This window comes from Acanthopagrus latus, chromosome 17 (genome assembly GCF_904848185.1).
Source record: "Acanthopagrus latus isolate v.2019 chromosome 17, fAcaLat1.1, whole genome shotgun sequence".
Lineage (NCBI taxonomy): Eukaryota > Metazoa > Chordata > Actinopteri > Spariformes > Sparidae > Acanthopagrus > Acanthopagrus latus.
In genome coordinates, this window is record NC_051055.1 from 5,377,212 (window position 1) to 5,400,506 (window position 23,295).

General features: G+C 40.7%; 1 long non-coding RNA gene across 7 annotated transcripts; it reads right to left on the reverse strand.

The window, feature by feature from the left end:
* Window positions 1-396: 396 nt before the first annotated feature.
* On the reverse strand, window positions 397-21,878 carry LOC119006134. Of its 7 annotated transcripts, XR_005070679.1 has the most exons (9): window positions 19,376-21,878; window positions 18,952-19,104; window positions 18,414-18,532; window positions 18,100-18,227; window positions 16,003-16,336; window positions 10,192-10,279; window positions 6,619-6,737; window positions 6,394-6,526; window positions 397-1,100 (listed from the first exon to the last, which is right to left on the reverse strand). It is a non-coding gene; the product is annotated as an uncharacterized LOC119006134 (long non-coding RNA). The 7 variants fall into 7 exon arrangements; XR_005070682.1 differs by lacking the exons at window positions 397-1,100; window positions 6,394-6,526; window positions 6,619-6,737; window positions 10,192-10,279 and having other exon boundaries at window positions 15,531-16,336; window positions 19,376-19,426; window positions 20,042-21,878; XR_005070680.1 differs by lacking the exons at window positions 397-1,100; window positions 6,394-6,526; window positions 6,619-6,737; window positions 10,192-10,279 and adding an exon at window positions 17,349-17,390 and having other exon boundaries at window positions 15,531-16,336.
* Window positions 21,879-23,295: the final 1,417 nt, after the last annotated feature.

A 23,295-nucleotide genomic window follows, 5' to 3' on the forward strand; every position in this document is an offset into this window, starting at 1 on the left:
TTCTGAACTAGGAGTTAGAGTACAGTCGTCTCCAGCTGCTGTGTGGGACGAAAATAGAACATGTGTAACATGCAGAATAGATAAAACAAACTAAGTTCTACACAGCAATATCCAAGTACGAGAAGTCAGCACAGTGAATTGTGACTTTAAAACAATGTTTATACAAGTACAAGTATGTACATTAAACTATTTAAAGAGAAGGCAGTGAGACATTTTCACTTACCAGTGCTTTCATCATCTCTGGCTCCACCACCACCACAATATTACAGTACTGCTCCTGCCGAATAAGTGATTTACTTATTTATCTAACAATTATTGTGAAAAGAAAAAAGTGTAAATGAGTGCAAATCCAAGATTGGTATTACTTACCTACACGGCTTTAGCTGAGTATGAAGTTTTTTAATCCTTCACTGTAAGGAACAGGTAGTTTATGACCCTTTATAATTATAGACTATACCAACATTTGAAACACAGATATGTTTTGCATCCGTCATGGGTGATTATCACGAGTGTTACAGAGAGCAGAGAGTTTTCTTTAGCTTTGACACTTTTCGTTTGCAGAGAACATACATTCACAGTCACACGATATTAGTGTGATCTCATGTTATTGAAACAGGAGAACATAACAGCCATAATTATTTCCATGAACTTTAATGAAATCGAAGAAGGTGACAACCTTTTGAATGGTAGCTTTCACTATAAACATTTAAAGCGCTCTGTGCAAACCGCATTTGCTTCTTTTCTGTCAAGCTAACATTACGCAATCATCTCTGCCTTGAGTGCACGCCGCAAACCATTCAAACAAAATAGCAAAATAAACAATGTCATGAAATTTCAGGCTTGAAGAGGCTTCATCTTTTTCCTTTCTCCTGACATCATCCCCATCCAACTCACTAAAACATCCTCTCTCCAAGACCCCTGAGCTGAGTTGAGTCGAGCCGCGCTAGACCTGCTCTGGAGTAAGGCCAAGCCAGGCCTGCCATGCCTCTAAGCGGGCCGTGGTGACATCTCCCAGCTGCAGCCAACCTGTAACAAGCACCATCTCCTCCTTTAAGGTACTGCTGGGATTGGGAAATGCAAAACCCAGGGTAGAGCCAGGCCTGCAGATGTAATGGAAAAACACCATTAGCTGGCTTTTTAGTAAGCGCTGGCTCTGCGCAAGAGGCAGTCAGCATGCCAAGAAAATCTGGATATTTTTGTCCATTTGTTGGGCTTATCTAATGAATATTTTTTCTCGGTGCAGTAAAAAAACTGAAATTGCTGCCAAAAACACTTATCACGTTGTTATCGAGCAGCAGATTTTTAATTTTTTTTCAGGATAAAAAGGAATACCTCCGGTGGCGAAAGCTAATCCAGATCAGACAGTGTCTGTGTGTGTAAATGAAGCATTTGTTCCAAAAAACAGAGAGGGTATCAAAATTATCTAATCATCAAGGAATAAAATTTGGCAGCAGTACACACAGTGAGCATGGATGAGACTAATTTACTAAACATACCCTCCAGTCTCATAATTACATGTAATTTTACCGGCATAATTAACTAATTTAATTACTACTCCTCAAGAGCATCAATTATTGATATTACAGAGCATTCAGATGGCAGGCTGAGCTCTCGACGTGGCGCGCATTCAGAGGGTGGTAAACACATGCTGGCTTTCCGAGAGTCTTGGCCAGATTCCTGCTAGTGCTAAGCAGAGGGGTGAGAGAGGTAGCGACATGCAGAGGGAGGGAGGGAGGGAGAGAGAGAAGAGAGGAGGACTAGCGTGTAGATGTGTGTGTGAAGGGAAAGAGAGAGAGAGAGAGAGAGAGAGAGAGAGAGCGTGCCATCACAGAGGTCCAGCATTCCTTCAGCAGTTAATTAGAGCTTTGCGCCAGCCTCATGAGGAATTTCAGAGGTGGACAAATGAAGCTTTTCGCCCTCAGATGTCTGGATGTCAGCCCAGACGTGTTATCAGTCCGGCTACTGTGTATGAGAAAAAAGTAATGCGGTCTAAGAGGTAAAGAAATGATTTAAATATTATATCTCTCAGTCACTGCCCACATGTCTCCATCAAGTCACACGTCTCTGTTTGGACTCCCCACCCCCCAACCCTTCAAGTATAGCAGATTCATCGTTCCAGTTTTTGTTGACGATTGAATAACAGCATAATGTATCAAATCGGGTGCTCATAGGTTTGATCTACGTCCAGTGGGCACTGTCTTTTTTCCCCATCATTTTAATGGTCTAATCCAGCCCACTTGGCTCTCCATGCGAAGTGAAAGCAGGTGTGGATGTAGTTGAAACAACACCATGATGACAGGCAGTTTTTATTGGCTTGTTTCATATTCTTGGCAGATTACACACGTAATATCCATATTCAAATGACATCATCACTGTCTGCTAATGTTTAAAGGAGGAGTTTACAGAAACAAGCAGGTCCGCTTGATGTGAGTGTTGGCACGCTGCAGAACAAGAGTTGACGAATGTGTTCGGACCACAGTGTGAACATTTTGAGAACTTTTTGATAACATTTTGTGTTTGTGCTGTTCATCGTTGTTACACCGCTGAAGGTTTTACTGTATTATCACACAATCACAGATGATTTTAGTTCTGTTTTTTTCTTGTTTTTTTTACTTCTAGTCTTCTTGTGATACAGTAGATTTATTGTTTAAACAGTCCTCCAGTGAGTGTTAGCAGGGTGTTTTTGTCCTTAAGGCAAAGCTGGAAGTGCATGGGGAAACCATATGTATGTGGTTATATTATGTATTAAACAGCTAATAACTGAGCTGCAATCTGCCAAAATATTTGAACCGTTACAGCATTTTCATAATATTTCTTTTCACTGTAGTGTCGCTAGTTTTATTCCGCTGGACCTCTCTGTTGTTCTATGTGTGGCCTTGCATTACCACCCACTTTTGATCCATTAGTACCCTTCAGGACCTGCAGAGCACACTTTTTTGAGCAGTGCTTCAAAAGGCTGCATAACTACTGAAAAAAAAAATACTACTCATGAAATAGTTTCAGCTGAAGGTTGAAAAAGATAAAGCACAAACGTGTAAAACCCAGGATCCAGTTCTACATTAAGTGGAACAATAAATAACTTTCAATAATATGTGGAAACTATTACAGCCATGCAAAATGTTCGTTTAAGCAGTCTCATTCAATAGCTAAAGGGATATGGCTGTTGGTATTCTATATTCTTAACAGTTTCATAATAATAACTATAAGAAGACAAAAACAAGAAATATGTTTGACTACTCTGAAAATGGGATGTAGTAGCCTTTTTTTTTAAACAACACTATTTAAAAACAGTGATACAAAGTGCTCCAAACGCTTTTGACAACTAAGATAAAACAAATCAGCACAATAATTAAATCAGTCCAGGAAAATTAGATACAAAGAATGAAAAATGATAAACAACTATTTAAGGAGAAAAAAAAAGCAAAATTTAGAGCTGAACCAACCAGCCCACAAATCAATCAAACAAACAGAGAAAAAGAACATGAGTAAAACCTCCCTGGCAGAGGTAATTAAAGAAATACATGGATGATGTACAAGTACTGAAGACGTAAAAATGGGTCATGAACATGAATATGGGCTGCTCCCTGTAGTTTTTAGCCAACGTCCCTGAAACAGTGACGTCAATGAAGCAGTTTTTTTTTTAAATCCATAACTGGTGTTAGTTCCCGTTCTTAAGATTGTTGATTTTTTAGTCTCATTCCGAACTCGTCAAATACTGATGCTTTTGGATCGGCCTCCATCCAATATTGTGAGTAAGTGACAAGTTGGGAACAAGACTCAATAATCAAATATTTTACCAACGGGAGCTTTAAGTAGTGAGAATTTACTGCAGCTGGACAGAATGTTTGAGTCTGAGTGAAAATAAGCTAATGTGTGTGTTCATACAATAGAGCTGTCGAGTGCATCAGTGGCTCCTTGACGTTGTTTTCGGGCAACAAGAGGAGTAAGTTATAAGGCTTCAGATACACACACAGTACTTGTTAGCAGGATACATGCATTGTTGGTTTTGGTCTTTTCATGGGATTTGTTGACAGTAAGAACATATAAAATATTACCAAATATTACTTTTCCCCCCTAATACTTTCCTTGTGAAGTGATCCGATATATATATATATATATATATATATATATATATATATATATATATATATATATATATATATATATATATATATATATATATATATATATATATATATATATATATATATATATATATACAGTATGTACAGTAAATACAAGAGTTACTGCACCAACAAGTATGATCCACATGTGCTGGAGTGGTTGAGGCCGGTCCCGGGCGAGCTGGCTGGCCTGTACTTGAAGTGGTGAGGCGTGGCACACTGAGCACTGAGGTGAAAATTAAGTGTCTGACATCACGATAAGTGTGTGTGTGTGTGTATGTGTGCGTGTGTGAGACAGAGAGTTTGTGTGTGTGCAGAAGAGGGATACAAGTCAGAGAGCATGTGCACCCATATCTGTCATTTTGCACCATACATGTCAGTCCGCATGTGCATGTAAGTGATCATGTTTTGTGTGCATGACAATATACTGCATACACTCATTTGTGTGTGGGCTGACATATGTGTATGTGCACTCACATATGACTATAAGTGTGTGTGTGTGTTTGTGTGTGATAGAGAGAGAGAGAGAGGGTGCCCTGAACATCTCCTCTGTGCTCCTCTCTAATTATATTCATAACAGCAATCTGAATGTGCAGGGCCCATGATGAATGTGCCACCCAAGTGTGACTTGCTCCTAATAGGATTCTGGGATACGGCAGCAGTCGACAACAGGGGCCCCGAGTGGCAGACAACACACCTCGGTGTCACACACAGACACACACGCACATAAACACATGAGCGCAGAAACACTCGATCACACTCACTTTGTATGAAAAGTTCACATAATTGTGTCAGTGAGTCTTTTCTTAACATTCTGTCCTCCTTACTCACTTTCCATCTCATTATCCGTCATCCCCCGTAAATTTGTAGTTCACCTCACCTTCACTGCATGGGCGACAGATTGACACTGTCAGAAAGTTATTAATTTAATTAAGTGTATATTATTGAGTTTGTAGCTTGCAGTGCTGTGCCCATCTCAGGAAGGCATGCATCCATATTATCTAGTATGAACGGGACATGTCTCTGAACATCTTCACCGAACTAGTGGAAAGGTTTGTGTTTGTGGCACAGAGGTGGTCACTGCATTTTTTTTTTTTCTATCCGAGTCTCCCAGGTGCCCCAACTCTACTGAAGTAAAAGACTGAAGTGCTGGAGAACCATTTAAAAATGCCAAACAAAACACGTTTAGCTTTAATATTACAAGAAAACAGGAATCACACTGGATCCTCATGAAGTAGCCTACTGTGAAACTCATACTAATTTTGCTACCCGTGAATCTGACTATACAGGGACTTCCTTATTCAAAAATATTACCATATTCATATCCGTATTCAGGAATATTACATTGTCCCTTTGTATATATGTGTTCTATATGCTCAAATCTAACACCTGTCTGATATTATGCATATTCTGCCCTGAATGCTTGATTAACATAAGAAAGAGCTACGTGTTTTCTACCATCGGGTTCAATTAGGAGGATGCACCTATTTATGTATGTAGTGATGAGATGTGAGACTTGGAGTGGATGTATGGCACAAGACATATAGTCAAAGGCCATTCCTCTGGGATGCCATTACCATGGTGAGTCTGGCACGAGAGGCCCTTCCTCACAGACACACCACCCTACATCCATCCGTCAAAGTGTCAGCCTGGTTTCTTCTCTCTCTCGCTCTCTCTCTCTCTCTTTATACATATATATGTGTGTGTGTGCGTGTGTGTGTGTGTGCGTGTGTGTGTGTGTGCGTGTGTGTGTGTGTGCGTGTGTGTGTGTGTGTATCTGCGTGTGTATCTGCGTGTGTATGTTTGATATATATCACATACCTGTAACTGTCCTGTGACTGACATCAAAGTCTGTTTGATGTGTGGGTCGTCTTGGTTGGTCCCAAATGAGCATGGGGGGGTGTATTGGAAGGTACACACACTCACACACACACACATACACGGACGTGCACACACACATGCAGGCATGCAGGCAAGCTAGTGGACAGCATATCAGGCCCCCAGCAGGCCCCTCAACAGGGCTCTGATGGGCTGTGGCATTGATAGACCATCTGTAACTGTGTCACGTTGGATTACAGTGAGTGTGAGAGAAACACAAAAGAGGGAAGAAGAAGAGAGAAGGGGGGGAAAGAGGAGGAGGGGGAGACCGAGGGATCAAACCTTCTCCTCCTCCAAGAGAGCCTGTCCCTGTCTTTCTCTCAGAGACAGGTCCTTATCCTGGAAGAAAAGACTTAATCCCTAATGCCCCCCCCCAACCCCCCCAATTTACCATCTCCTCCTCTCCTTCCTCGTCGTCCTCTCGCTGCCCCTGCCTCGCTCTCTCTCTCTCTGCTGCTAAGGGACAGTAGTGTCTCAGCTGTAAGGCTTTATGTTCCTCCTGGGAACCTGCCTAAGAGATTGATCTGCACAACGTGAGGAGCACAAAGACCTTGGGGTTTACGCGCCACAGAGCCAGCCATGTATCAAGATGTATCCGGCGTGGGAGTAGCCATACCTGTCTTATCGCATCACGGCTAAACGGACAGATGATGGAAGCACGAAGCGCAGAGGGAGGAGAGGAGAGGGGGGTTGGATGGGGTTGCGCTGCTTGTATTCGGCACAAATTGAACAGCACTGAAAAGAGAAAGAATTCATGTTGTGTGCTGTGTTTCATTCAAGGCTTTGGCCGAATCTGTCTCTCCATAGTCATTTTCCTACAACAAAGCCACGCTGAAAGTTGTAGCTTTTTTAGTTGTACTCCTGTGCCATAAAAGGGCAAAACACCTGTCATGATACCGTATTTGGAATGTACATTATATAGCTGAGTGCGTTCCATTGAAGAGAAAATTGATTGGATGCATGGAGACATGTTTCAAACTATAAGTTTGACTTTTACACATAAAATCTCACGTTTAGTTTCCCTTATTGATTTGAAAAACAGAATCAGTTTCATTTAAAAACAAATGATCCCCCCGTTTGTAATGCAGCTAACTGATCCTCTTGTGTCTCATCAGTAGGGCTCTTCTATTGAGACTAAATATGCAAAATGCGCAACCTATAAAATTCATCATCAAAGATTTATAAAGAAGTTCAAATCAGCTTCACCTCAACATCAAAATGCTCCTTACATGACAATGATAAATAGTAGTAATGGCAATCCTACAAAACTAAAATACAATCCTTTTAAAAGCGGGCGGACTTCTGTCATTTTATATTCCTGTGTTGTAATCTCAATGTAGCACTTTTAGTATCCTTGCAATCTTGTTTGTGCTACAAAACACATTGTTCGTCCACATCCTTTAGAAGGACACACAGAAGTGTTTTCTGATCTGATGCCTGTATCAGCAAGACAATATCAGTTTTCTGCATCTTTCATAACCGCTGCAAAATATCCATTACATGATGTGACAATGTTGACTGCAGAAAGAAAACAGAACACAGCAGTCGTTTGTTGACGTCCAATGTTCCTCCATCCACTTTGACCTCCTCCCTCCTCTCGCTCTGTAATGATATCACCTTGCATCCTCCTTTGCTCCTGCCTGTCTATCACTTGACATATGTCACTTTGGGCAACTTATTGAAAGATCTGGGGAGGACAGTCTTTGAAGCTCTGTAAGTGCTTCTGTCATTCATCTATAGGAGTTTGATTAGGGCTGGTTCCTAAAATGGTTCCAAATCATATAGTGTCACATCCAAATTTGATAACAATATCACTGAAAATGGTAATTAACACTTGATTTTTCCCAGGTGCCAAAAAAATGCAATATTGTGACCTTAAAATCTCTGCCTGGCAGTTAAATGGGAGTTGTTATGAACAGTAACAGCCTTTTTATATGGTTACTTTTGGAGTAAACATTTTTTTTTTTAAATATTGTATACTTCATGATCACACCTTGACTGGGGCACAACATCTTGGCTCTAAATCCATGCACTGGCTCACCAGGCTGTGTGTGCTGCAGCTCGCCCACACACTATAAGCACCCCGGGGCTCTGCCAAGACCTCTCAGCCTTTGTGATAGATGGCATTCCTTTTTCTCTATTTCTGCTGTTCCACTATCGCAGCATACACACATGTATGCACACTAACGGAGGAACACACACACACACACACTTGGTGTCGGGCCCATCGCATCAGTGAGATCCGGTCTCTGGCTGCACTGTGTGCTGATGTATCTAAGAATCCTATTTTGCCGTTCTATTGTGCGAGTGGAGATAGAGGCCCATCACTGGGAGAGCAAGGTCACCGAACACATCAGCACAAAAAGCCCCATCTCCCGCTCTCTGTCCGCGTGTGAGTGTGTGCTCTCTCTCTATCTATCTATCTCCCTCTCTCTCTCTCTCTCTCTCACACACACACACACACACTTTATCACTGCCGCAGTCACTCTCTCTTATTCATTCACTCTACAAGCCATGAGCAGACAGCTCCTTGAATGTCCTGACCTCAAATACGCTGAAATTGCCACAGTGGGCTCTCCGACTACAAAATATCAGGCTTCTCAATCTGGACTCAGTGACTAAGAGCTTCTATTTATCAGGATGTGGAGAGTGTAGAGAGCTGATCACATTATTAGATTGGTATCATACACCGTGGGGTTCTGAAGGGAGACAGCAACAACATGGAAGAAAATTTGACCATACCCCTTCCCCTTCATTAGATGGTGGGATAGAACAGGTCACCCATTAAAGTCATTTCATCATTGCTCATCCCGTGTTTTTTTTTTTTTTATACATTTGCAATAGTGTGACAAAGCATTGCAATGGGGATAATGGGGATACTGATAGGAACTGACCCCCATGCAGAAGTTATCATTGATATGAACATCAGTATGAGTGATTTCTCATGTCCATCACAATACAATACTGGCAAGTCACATGTAGTTTGAAAGAGTTATTGGTTGCTGTATTAGTTCCTCCTCTTCATCCTGGCTGTGAAGAGATCTCTACATTATAAGAGGCTGGGGACATTATTCACTGTCCTTGTTTTGTGCAAAAATGCAGTTAAGGGTTTAGTCAGAGCTAAACAGGGGATTCAGCAGTCTCATTAAGCCAATTTAAATGAATATCTTCAATAGCTATAGTATTTGTTGTATAAGTATTCTTGTGAAAAAACAGGCCCACCCTCATTGGCAAAGTGAGCAAATGGGCCTGTTTTTAAAAACAGCAGCCTATAAAGACCCATGTATCCGTTTCTTGTTAGATAGCAACCTGTGGTGGTCACAGTTATTATTATGGCAGCAAAGGCAACAGTCAAGTGGAGTAGTATGAAGATTAAGTTGCCATAGGGAGGAGGCTGAGGTGGGTGGATGGGTCAAGCAAATGCAGGACTTTCAACCAGAAGGCTGCTCTTTGTGTCTCATATGAAAACAAAGATTTTGAATTATTTTATTTAAATTGTATTAATTTTTTTTTAATTTGTAATGTAGTTAACTCAAGTTGCTTGCATGAGTAACATACTTATTTAAACCCATCCCACAATCTTGACCTAACCAAGTAGTTAAACACATTGCAAAGTAATCCATTATTTAGTTACTCTATTACTGACTGAAAAACATTCCTGGGCACATGGTGATGAAGGTTCACAGTCATCCATTTACTATATTGTAAATCAAATGTCCATGCAGGAGGTTTCTTCAGTTCAGAACTGAAGAAGACTGTTGGATGACAGGTTGGATGACCATCTTCAAGAAACTGAAACAAGTCTGGTTGCCAATGATATAGCACTCTGAAACACCAGGTACAGGTAGAACTTTCACAGAAGTAAAAAACTGTGCTGCACAGACACATTTAATGTCTGTGTGAAAAATAAAGAAAAAAAACCTATGTAGAATTCTCTCCATATCCTGTAGGATATTGAGCTTTCCGTCTCTTTGGAGATGCAGAGCAACCATCATGATCATCTGATGACCTACAATGTCTTCATCATTACCATATAGCATACATCATTATCATTAATGATCTGCAGAGTTAAACTCTGCTCCATTACTTGGAGGAGCTTGATGCACTGCATAGTCTACAGTGTTCTTTAATTAAACGCACCTCTGAGCCTCTTCAGAAATATATTTGGCATCTCTAAGGAACGTGTTACCTATCTCCTCTTTTCAAATGGATCATCACTGAGAATGCTCCTTGTATAGAAATCCCAAGTGAAAGGAAAGTCATGGCTGGCCTGGATCCTGAAACAGACACAAGCAATCTGCAGTATGTGGGCCAATGGCATGGAGAAAGTGATAGTGTGACATAAAAGGGAATAATCTTAAAGACATCATACATTCTGTTATTACCAACTAGTGTCCGACAAATACAAATGAAACGTATGACCAGTGTGTTGGCTAGGTGTGAAGAGTTTTATGCTGTTATTAATCCACAGAGATAAAGGTAGTCTATCCATATGGTTCTTGGCAGCAAACACCAAGGTTTGATAGGGTTGCGTGTGTGCGTGTGTGTGTGTGTGTGTGTGTGTGTGTGAGCACTGCAGTATACTACATAAATATTGTAGTGGGTTCTTAACCATCCTCTAGAGTCTCCTCTTGGCAACTGGAAGTGAATAATGCATTACAGAGATGCTGGAACGATAGTGCTTTATTACAGTTTTGAAGTATAATATGAGTTGTTTGCCTCTGAAACTGTTCAGCGGGGGAAAAGCTGTTACTTATAGTGGACCTTTTTATGGGCCATTCTGTCTTTTTTCCTCTATTGATACATGTTTAATAATTCAGGTTATCTCACACAATGGAGAACTGTTTTTGAAGTCACTGAAGTAGCACACGTCAATAACATTTGAAAGCTAAACTGAAGCGTTTTTTGGGGGGGTTGGGCTTTTTGGTTTTCTTTCAGAGTTTTTTGTGCTGTCTATTGGTGTTTCCATGGTGATATAAATCATTCTTCTTCCACTTAACAATGGATCAAATGGAGCTAAAAACTGAATCAAAGTGGCTTGTGGATACAGCACAAACTGTTATTCTTCCAATGAAAAAAGGTAAGAAAGCACTCTGGCACCCAAATTCCCTGATTTACTCTGAAAATGCAAATATCTTTAGTTTCTTTGATACATCCTGTTAAAAGGAACAAAAGCTCAAAATTTAAAAAATGACACAATATTAAACATTTTAGTTCAAGTGCCATTCAGAATAACCTGTGGCATAAATAAAATGATACGGAACCATACCGAGCAAGATTTATTTTCCCAACTTTTTAGGATCTCAACAGTTCATTTGAGATATGCAGCTCTCCATTCTGCAGCCTTAATTTACTTTGCTACAGAGTCCCACTGCCCACACACACACACATATGCAGGCGACATCACATTTAAGCGTGGCAACAGTTTCTTCTCAAAATCATCAGAGAGGAAAATACGTTTTGGGGGGGAAATTAAGTGGTGAAAAAAAATGGAACAAATAGTGCAGCCTTATAACTTGAAATTGAATGGGGGTAGCTCAGGAGATATACTGCTGAGAGGCCTGACTCTGTCCCTCTCTGCTCTTACGATGTGCTGGCTCTTTCATCTGGTAAACAAATGTCTGAGATCTAAAGGCTTTCCCATAGTTGTTATGCTAACCTTGGAGAGCGAAGCCACTCCATTAGCATTTGAAGGAGCTAAATATTAGCTAAGAAAGAGAGTGCTCCCATTTAAAGGCATGAGAAAAAGTCTGCTGCCTTTGGTACCTAACCATCTGTGCTGGCTCCTCTCCCTGTACTGCAAACACAACTTCAGGAGCCGACCGGAGCTCAGGGTACTAACAGCACATACTTTGAGCCCTGCCTCTGAAAATAAGCCTCTCTTATGCCGCATCTTTTAATGCAGATAGGCTCCATGCTTCGCTCCATCCAAATAAAGCTATTTGGACTCAAGACCAAGCAGGCAAATTTTCCACGACAAGTTTTTGAAAATCTCCAGGTTTCTGGGTGATCATGTGTGGATGCTTTGCCAAAGCAAAATACTATTGCGCAGGGATATAAAATCACTGTGGAAGAAAGCCTCACAACCTGCAAAGTACGTCAACCTTCTCAACATTTCACAATTTTTACACTCCCTTATCATATGGGAAAGGGGGAAAAAAATTATCACGTAAAGCCTCTAGTGCTATGGAAGGTTTTTGAAGTAGTTTGGGAAATGTGTGAAAATTAACAACTGAATCCTGAAGTACCAGGTTGTTGTTTTTTCATAATAACATAAGTTACATTTTCATTTACCACAATTAGACACTGTCAGCAAATATAAGACATCTCTTGAGGTCTGCTCCAAATAACTACTTGAGACTGAAGGTTTATTGTTCACCTTGAAACCAGTAACTGAGAAAATAGAAACTGAGATTGAAGGCCATTGTATGCCTGACACAAAGTAGCTACTAGGAAGTGTGGGTGAACAGTGTTTGACTTGTTTTGTCAGCTGCTTCACCAATATGGATAATGTCTTCAAGTGCTCAGAAAAACAATGGAAACTTCAACATCTACAATTCTGAGACTATTGACTGAAGAAGATCATCAAATGACTAGTGTTGCTGTTGAGAAGACGGTGGATTTATTTTTTTTTATTATTTTTGCAATTAATTGAGTTGATAAAATGTCATTCATCAACTCAACAGTCCAAAAACAAAAGTCACACTACGCCACAATGTCAGCAAGTCCTCCTTAAAAACACAACCATATTAAGTAAGTTGACAGTGAAAGCAGCTTATTACGACCCATATTTATGTTCTCTTTGGGGGCTTTCTCTAGGGTTCGGAGTAATTAATTAATGGGAATGGGTTTGGGTGAATGGATGGGTGTCACAGCAACACAACCCCAGGGACTTGATATCCAAATTATCAATGGCTTCTGAGGTTTGAGTGCCCACGTATATATTGAAATCTCCTTTTGGCTTTAGGCTATAGGTCTCTGCTCCGGCTCCAATGACAGTTCATTTATAGACATTTACATGCAGACATTATCTTTAAACTAAACCTTAGCAGCCGAGAAAAAGGTGGCTCCTCCAACAGTCCCATCAAGAAATTCTTAAACATCTGTTCACTCTGCATCTCCCAACTGTTCGCCCCCATCCACCTTTCAGAACCATAGCAGCGCTGTGACTAAGCCCATCCCCCGACAGCCACGCAGGACAGCCAATAAGGAGACAGTGTGCCGTGACAAAAGTACAAACACCGACCACTGCGTCCCATGCGAAAACCAAAAGTGAACAGTGAGTTATTTTTAGTTGTTAGTACAGGCAAATTAGTAAAGTACATAACATAACGCAAGTTATGTTTATAATATAACATATGTACACTATGTAAGAAACTAAAGTAACATAAGTAGGGTATAACCACAGTGTTTTCCCAGATCTAACCGACTAGTTGTGCTTCCTAAACCTAACCAAACTGTATGCAGATGATGAAGATTTGGTGACAACTTCATGTTGTTCTGCAAATTGTAATATATGTATTTGTATATATCAAAATTTCTTCGATCAATCAAACTGGTTAATTGACTAACTAAATGACTAGCTCCACACCAATTGTAATCATTAGGGGTTTTTTTGTTTTTCAAGTGCTTTAACAGGAAGTGACACTGATAAAGTCTGACAGTGAGCAGGTACAGAGAGGTGTTATGAATGTGCCACTTGGTGCCTGCAGCACTTTGATAAAACTATATTTTCAGGGTAGCATGTGTGTGATCTGCCTCGTTGATTGTCATGTTAATGCAGTAATTAGCTACCACATTCTTCTGCTTTTTTCACGTAAATGATGCTGGAGCCAGAGGCTGGTGGTCAAGGGCTGATTTAATGCACAGGATGCATGCTGGGCAACAGCACCCACAGGCAGGTCAGAGCACCCTGCCCTACCGCCTTCAGCCCCCAGCCCTGCTACTACTGCTGCACTGGAAGGCACACCTGTTACACTTTCCCAGGGGTGTGGAGGTGGAGAGGGCACAAACACCCTGCAGCACAAAGAACACACACATACACACACTGTGCACACAAGAAAGGCAGCAACAGTAGCCGCCCACACACACTATAGGGCACGAAACTTTCATTCAGCTTCTATCGTCTCCACCACATGCAACAACACATTCCAGTTCCAGAAGTGGATCTGGACCTCTACCCCCCACAAAACACACACACACACACACACACACACACACACACACACACACACACACACACACACACACACACACACACACACACACACACACATTTTTCTTTGTGTAAAGAGTCTAATTGAATGGGAAAGGGGGAGGGATGCTTCACTGTGTGGAGATGCACTCTTTTTCAAGAGAACACAAGAAAAAACAGAAGGAAGGGGAATGGAAGTGCAGGAAATATGTTACTTTGACTTTCAGAGATGTGACTGGGATTATCCAGGTCTTCAAGGTCAAAAAGTGAAAAAACAAACTCCTGGTTCAAATGGATTCAGAGATCAAAATAAGGAGATCAGATGAAACGTCGCCTGTAGAGTGAAAAGAGATTTGAAGGGATGAAGAGAAGAGATGATAGATAATAGATGGGGGCTGTGGTTAGTCTGCATGGGGCTTCCTTTTCTCATTATGGAGGGTTAGGGAGCGGGCATAACATAATCTCTTGCTGCCACAGGTAAGCTTTTGCAAGACAATAGTCACAAGGTGAAGGAAGATAGAGGAAAAGGTTTACATCCATATTTTTTTGTTATGATAAGAAAAGTGACTATTTTCATGTTGCAAAGAGCTTGATGTTCAATTGAATTGTATTACGGTAACTTTAATTATGATAAAGCACATTTGCTTGAAGGAAGGAATATAATGATATTGTGGCTGTGATAGATTTATACATTTTTCAAAATAATTTATTGAAAAGTGACATATTGTAGAAATACCATTTGAAAATCAAGCCCACCGTTGGCCTTTTATCAAGAAAGCAGTAAACTGATATTTGACAGTTGGAGATGTTTGGAGATGAGCAGTCAATATCCATGTAGTGCTACTGACTGGATCACATTATAGCCTTGTATAGCCCATAAACAAGCACATTGTTGGTTATGTACCATTAGTTCCAATGAATGTATTTCATTCAGAGAGTGGGGGCTGGTTTGCTACACGGTAAAATTATCAGAGTAAATTCTTCTTAAATTGATGAACATTTTTCTCTAAAAAGGATAACATTTGCATGAGTTTTTTCTACTTTCAGTGTTTTTTTAAATGTTTTTTTATATGATGATAATTTACTCTGAAGCATACGATCAAAACAACTCTACCCAAGTTTTAAGCAATAAAAAGTTGTATTTAAATCAACACAGAATTGTATTTCAATCAATATAGAATGTTATTTAATTCGACATAGAGGTGTATTTCACTCAGTGGATAACTGTATTACAGTCAGTCACCACGATACACTGAAAGGTTATTGTTAAATTAGTGGTCAGTAAATCATTCACCATCAGTATTTAACAAAGCAAACTTTACTTTTAAAGTGTTAGAAATATGTAATACATCAAAACACTGACATTTAACCGTTTCAATCACAAATATCTTTTTAAGAAAAATAAAACTGTGGCCTCTGAACAATTGAAAATAAAACTTTAACAGTATTTGTAAATAAAAACATTGCTGTGGAGTTTTCTGGATCACAGGAAATGCATTCCAGCAAATGCTTTGCAACAGAAAGGCTCTTTGACATTAACTACATCAGGTCTGTCTTTTGTACACACAAGCTCATCACGAAATGCAGTTTGTAGAGCAACAGTAACCAACAGTAACCTCTCATAATTAACACCAACATGGTTGATTGTGTGGAAAAAGTGGCATCTCACAATGGACTTTATTACAACAATCCATATTTTCATGGTGTTTGGTCCATCTTACATTAAAACCTTGGTGTCAGTTGGTACCTGAAGAGTCTCAGCTATCTCACAGTCCCAGTCCATCACATGTTAAGATAACATTTTACCTTGTCCTCCTGGGGGATCCTGAGGCGTTCCCTGGCCAGATGAGATATGTAATCTCTCCAGCAAGTTCTGATTCTGCCCTGGGGGTCTCCTTCCAGTTGGATGCGCCCAGAAAACCCCCCAAAGGAGGCAACCGGGAGGTATTCCATCTGAAACACCTCAGCTGGCTCCTTTCGATGTGAAGGAGCAGCGGCCCTACTCCTCCCCACCAATCTCCCATTATCCGTAAGAGAACCATGGCCTCAGAACTGAAGGTGCTGACCCTCATCCCAACCTCTTTAAAGTCCAGTGGATGCTGGAGGGCCCGGAATGAAGAATCCAGAAGAACCACATCATCTGCAAAAAACAGAGATGTATTTTCTGAGGTTCCCACTGTCCTCGCCAGGAGAAGAAGGAAAGCATTGCTAGGGAAATGGATTACTGGAATACCCTAATGATCCTGCCTGCCATCGCGGCTCACCCCCAGATGAGCAGGCGAAGATGGAAGATGGATATCAAATACACAGTTTTGAAATTGAAGCAACAACAGCAAATACCAGTGTTGATTATTTTGACAAAGTCTCCGAAGATAAGTTACCATTTGCAAAGTAAACACCAATATTGGAAGGCATGTAACTCCAAGTCCTCTACTAACTTCACTGCTGCAGGTTTGCTGTTTTGCTCTATTTAGCCATAGTTAAAGCTCTTAGTTCTCCTGTGTACTTCCTTAGATGCTGCATACTTGTCTATCAAGTGCATTCTTAGCCGTTTCATTTCATATTGTGACATACCCTCCAAGACATCTTGCATGATATCAACTTAGATATTTTCCCATGTATTGGAGTGCTGCAAGGAATTCAGAATGCAAAAAAGTTTAACACCCATCACATTACAGAGAAGTGCTCTGCATGAAGTGCTTGAGTTTGCATAACTGTCTTTGCTGAGCCCTCATTAAATTCTGTCTGAAAGTCAACAATATCTGGCATTGACTAATTCAACAAAACCAAACAAGCAGTGAAGACCAAGGTTGTCACCTGTAAACTCAGACAATAGTTCCATTGTCTCCACCTCAAACACTGTGACCAGTAATAAAACGTCCTTGAACAGACCCCATCCCAAATTCCATCCTTATTTACGCACAACCACCAAATGTTGATAATGTGTCATCACTTTGTGCACTGGAATTTAGTTTGTTCACCTGGGTCTTGTGTTTAGATCAAAGCTGAGCCAAGCCAAAGTGATAAAAACTTGTGTCTACTGCTGAGTCAATTAACCCAGGTGTAAATCCTGCGTTTACACACTAAAGCCTGATCTTAGCGGGTTTAGGTGGGATTTTTGACCAGTGGAAAAATGGTATAAGAGGATTTACTTTCACACTGGAATCAGCCTGCATCATCTCCTTTTTATGAAGCTGTAAAAAAAATAAACTGTCATGTTCTTAAAACCAGGATGTAAACAAACTTAGTTAGTTTAGAACAACTTGATCATAGGTTCTAGTAGTTTGATTCTGCAGGATATCAGGTTTTCCACTCATCACTAAAATACTGCTGCCTTTTACTTTCCAAATGTAATACTCCATAGATTTTCAATTTCTTTCAAAACACTGATCAATTTTACAATCAATGTCACTTTTGATTATTTTCTTTTGTTTGTTTCAGGCCAGTGGGAGATAGACAACCATGCTTCAGCACAATATTGAGCTACAGAGCCAAGTGTGAGTGTGTCCTTTGCAGGGCCTTCCCCAGGATCAGAACATGGTTTATGTGCTTTATTGAGATGCTTTCTAAACCCAGGAAAATTGCCATTAACTTGTGAACGGCCAGTCTGACCGCAGAAGAAAAAGTGTTTCCTCAACAAAGTCTGTAGATCAACTGCAAGTGCTTTGTCAGAGAATTAGCATAGCTGAGGGCTTTTGCAAATACAACACAACATCCCAGTATCAACTCAATGCAGCATCAACTCTTAACTCTGCAAGCCTTGGATTCAGCTTGATGGTATCAACATCTATTTCATGAATGGTGGTCTGCAAGAAGTTGTACACATTTACCAGATCGTGGTTGTATGAGGTACCAAAGACATGAAGGACTTTAAATTGTAAACTGTCTGGTCTGGTGACTTACAAGGTATTGCATGTTTGTCGATCACAATGAACCACTTGGATAACACTCTTCTGAGTCCCCACAGCCATCAAATAGGATTGAAGGCTTTCCGTAATGCTATCTCAATGGCCCTGGATGTTGTTCCCAGTCTGTGACACAAGAACTCCATTAGTCTGATATTAAAAAGGAATCACAGTCTACAAAGATGGTGAATAGAAGATGCCTATAAATTACAGAAAAACATGACCTAACATTTTTCAAAAAAAGGGATAATAAGATTAGGAGCGGGGCAGAACAGGGATCTTCCTTCTAAATTGACTGAACTGTAACCTTACCTTGCTGAACTTTACAAGATAGTCACTCACTAGTCTGGCTGAGAGCTTTCCTGGGGTCATGCAGCCAGAGGGGATGGTGGCAGAAGGTGGACAAGGACCAAAATGGATGACATGTCATCCTAAAAAAAACAGTAAACAAGAAACCAAATCAGCTGTTTTAATGACAACTTACCGTCATTCCATTCTGCCTTTAAAAAGAAAGTGGTTACCGAGTTTAATGGTTAGGTTGGACGCAGCAAGCAGTGCACAAAGTATTGCTTCATTAGATCTTGTAAAACATGGTCACCACTCTATTCTCTCACACCCACAGCAAAATCTGACTGGCTACATGTCATGAGTATTAGCCTATCACCACTGAAGGCTAATGCACTTGACAGGCCAAAGGACTGGAGCTTCTTCGTTTCTATTGAGAGCTGAGGTGTATTGTAGAGTAAACAGCAGACATTGCTGAAGATGCAATAAACATCACATTCTCACGATTGACTTCAGTGAAGACAGTGTCATCATTCCACAATCTGAGGCATTCTGCAGATCTTACTTGACCTCGGCAAATATCCTCTGCGCTCTTGTAGCAGGACTTCTATGGTGTCATCAGAGTCTGTCTCCACTGGAGCTTGCAAAGGAGCTGATGGCAGGGGAGCTCAGCCAGGCTATCAATCATGTATCATTAACTCATATGATGCAATTAACTCTATAAACATTACACAATAAAAGGAAAGAAAAAAAAACATTATCATCGCAGGAATGTTTGTTCATGACAAGTGCAATGCAAAAAAAATCACAATAGATTTGATTAGGCCCACTTTTTGTTCGTGAAGGAGTGTAACATTGAGAACAAAAAAGATTATTTTGGATTATCAAAATGAGAAACAACAATTCTGCAGCTAAAGCTGCTCGTCTTACATACCCAGAACAGGCTAGTCAGGAAAGCAAGGAGGAATATTACGTGTTTAGTAACTCACCATCTGCCTTTGGGCCTTGAAACAAATCTCCAGCATACCAAGGTCTTGGCTCTTTAGAATGAATGCAAACACCTCCTCAATTAACCTCAGTCTTTGATCCATCATAGACTTTTGAGTTCAAAGTTTGAATGTCTAATTTCTTGGCAATTGTGAAAACAAAATAAGGTTGCACAAGTGTATTCATGAATCTGCGGTGTATATGTAAAAAAAAAAATAAGAAAAAAAAAAGAACAAGACAGCGATCAAAAGGCCGTTTTTATTTGAACAGCATAAACCAAAACTGAGGTTCCAGGTGAATTCCAGCCATATGCAGCCTGTCTACTACTGCCTCGTACTTAACTATTAACACCACTTTTTATCGCAATACCCCTCATGTGTCCACTAACGCTGCTATTGTGGCAGCCTACAAAAGTATCACTACTTCTTTAAAACCATTACGGAAAGGCACAACACAATGAGCACAGCTAATGTTCAGCATAACAACAGAATCCCAACAGTAAAGTTAGACATCCCAACAAGAGACTGACATCCTGAGTAAGTTGCTCCATGGGTTATTGCATGGAAAATTATAACATTTTTTACACAACACAATCCAGACACAACACAACACAACACAATCCAGATAAGATCTGAGGGTTGGTTTCCCTTCAAAACAAATGTACTTACGGGGATCTCTGTACTTCATTCGTAGTCTGCATCAACAAAACAAATACTCACATTTGACTGAAGTGCAGGTAAAAACTCTCCCCTTACCAGCTGAAAGGAAACTTGAGAAATATTAGTAGGGGTTGTTATGCTGTATTTCTCTATTATACACTGTTTGGCCAAAAAAGAAGTCATCACTTGAATTTAACTAAGCAAATAAGTAAGAGGTTTCCGTCGGATAATTACTGCAGTGATTAATGTGTTTCAGCTGGCAGCAAGTTATTTAACCCTAACTGATGCAGCCAGCAGCTTCTCATTTCTTAAACAACCATGTCTGGGGTTGTGGAAAAGATGTTACTCTGTTACAAAAGGGTCAAATTATAAGCCTGCATCAAGCAAAGAAAACAACTACAGGGAATGCTGGAACTACTAAAATTGGAATTTTGATAATTGCATTTTTTAAACCTGGAAGGACGGCAGTGAACCATCATCTTCAAGGAAGAAATCTTGAATGACTGTTATTGGAGATTACTTAAATGTTTGATGACCCCACTGAGAATCTTTGGGATGTGCTGGAGAAGGCTTTATGCAGCGGCCCGACTCTCCCGTCATTAATAAAAGATCTTGGTGAAAAATGAATGCAACTCTTGAAGGAAATAAATGTCATGACGTTGCGCAAGCTTCTCAAAATGATGCCACAGCAAATGTGTGCTGTAATCAAAGCTAAAAGCAGTCCAGCCAAATATGTCAAGTGTATTTTTTTTGGGCCGGGCAGTGTAATTCTATGTGCATCGTTTCCCCCTGCTCAAGCAACTTCAGGTAATAATTAGAATCATAAGTGATTAAAGGGACTTTTTTTTGAGGAAAATATTGTTAACACTCTCCAGTTTTTCCTGTGTTAATGTTAGCAATAATTACCACTAGATCCGACTTTTATTCATGGTGATGTTGATTCCAAAACCAGAGACGGCCCGAACATGGATCTGATGTAATTTGGGGTTTGTTCTGGTTTCTTGTCAATGTTCACTATTGACATCCAAATGACAGGCTTCAACAAATTAAAGTTTGAACAATGTCTTTTCCGGACATCGTTTCCACAACGCCCAAAGGACAGCTGCTTAGGGGTCAAATGAGTATTTCATGATGTCTTTCATTAAAGCAGTCCTTCTAGCTTTCCTCCTTTCATCTGCTAGAGTGCTTTAGCAATTAGGATACATGATGTTACAAACAGTAGTTGACCCAGTGCGGTGGTTCATCTGTTCTCCACCACTGGTCATTCACACAGAGCAGAGTACCACAGGAGTAAAGACGAACCGCCGTGTAATTTACACAGAAAGCTGCGCTGCAGCTCCTAAAGAGACGTGACGGTACACGTCATGATGATGACGTTGGTGTGTTTCCCAGGTGTCCCCATTGTAAATCTAAACCCGCGGACTGTTTATAATGTGTAGTGATTGAGAATCCAGCCCCCAAAGTTACGTTTTTCGCGCTAAATTACTATTACATCATCACCATCAGTAAACAGGTCGCTGCATGACTCTATCATTTGTGGGGACGGAGGCTGTTCACTGAAGTTCACTGAAGTCTCGGTCGGGAGGGCTGACCATCACAGTGATTTCTATCAATACAACCACTTGAGTGAGTTAAAGTTTTTTGCCGGTGACAGATGCTGACGAAGAGTCGGTAGGAATGGCAGGAGGACAGACGCTGCTCCGTCTACAACTGCGGTATTTTTTTCCTCATACAAGTTACCAACGACAGTTACAGTTACTATGTTACTATTTGTCAAAAAACAATTTCCCAGTCTGGGATCAATAAAGTGATTCTATTCTATTCTATTCTAGATTCCAATAATGGCAAAAAGATTGGTTCTGATGTTGAAACTGCGATAGATGCTCATAGAAGCCTGGCTATACGTCAAGATATTTAACCTTTTTGCACATCCACAAACATCCAAAAAGTAGGATCCTAGATTGTAGTTTAGACATTTAACCTGTTTTGCACATAAAGAGACTTCCAAATAGGGTTTTAGTCAGAGGTTCAAATACTCAACCTGATATGCACATCCATAAGCGTCCAAAAGGGTCCCTGGCCAGACGTTCAGATATTTGACCTGTGTTGCATGTCCACAAATGTCCAAGACTTGTCCAAGTCAGACGCTCAGATACTAAACCTGTGTTGAACATTCACAGACATCAAGTGGCTCACCAGCCAGACATTTAAATATTCAACCTGTGTTGCACATCCACAGATGTCCAAAAGGAATCCTAGCCTGACCTCCAAATATTAAACTTCTTCTGAGCATCCATCAGACGTACAAAAGTGGGTCCAGACTGACGGACCGTAATAAGACTTGTTCTGAACGTCTCCCTGATGTCCCATGTTTGCTGGGAAATAGCAACACTGTGTAGCAAATGTAGTTGCTACAATTTCAACCAAATAAGTTCACAGGATGGTGTTTGTGGATATGTATTTTTTGGGCGTCAAGAGAGATTTAACCTTCAGTTAGCTTGTGAAAACACACCAGATTTGAATGTCATCCTCTGCAGTGTCTCAAAGTTTGCATAAAATTTGGATGCTCGTTTAATGGAATGCAAAAGAGGAAAACAAAACAGTGAGATGATGATGATGATGATGGTGATGATGAGAGAAGTGGAATCCTCCTGCTCTCAAGACCTTATTTCTTTCTTTCTCACTTACTGCCTTCCTCCCTCTTCCCATCATCTCTCTCAATAACATTCCAGTCAGTGGTCTGCAGTTGGATCATAGGGATTTAGGGTCTCTGCTGGCGTCCGGGGTCGCCAACAAGAAAGACAAGGAGCAGATGGTGGTCTTTGTCATTCCCTCCTCTTTTCAGCCTCCTGGCAAGCCTCACCACCTCTCTCTCTCTCTTTCCCTCTCTCTCTCTATCTCTCTCTCTCTCTCCCTCTCTCTGCACCACAGCAGCATTGCGGGCGTCTGAATAGGCCCCAACCTCGGCAGTGCAAGCAGCCTCGTAGGTATGGACCTCCACAACCAGATGGTGAGATTATTTAGAGCAATTAATTCTTTAAGAGAATCAGTGGGAACATGTTTGCAGCGGAGATTTGGGGGTTGCGCGGGTTGAATGTGTTGAATGACATTCTTCCTTAAAGTCCCTCCAAGAAAAAAAAAAGTTCAGAAGGGGTGGGGAGGCGGGGGGCTGTGTTGGGAGGTTCCAGGAGGAACAGAGTGAAAGGGAGGGGTTTTTTTTTTTTTTTATCCGGGAAAGAAAAGCGCGCGTAAACCACAAGGCT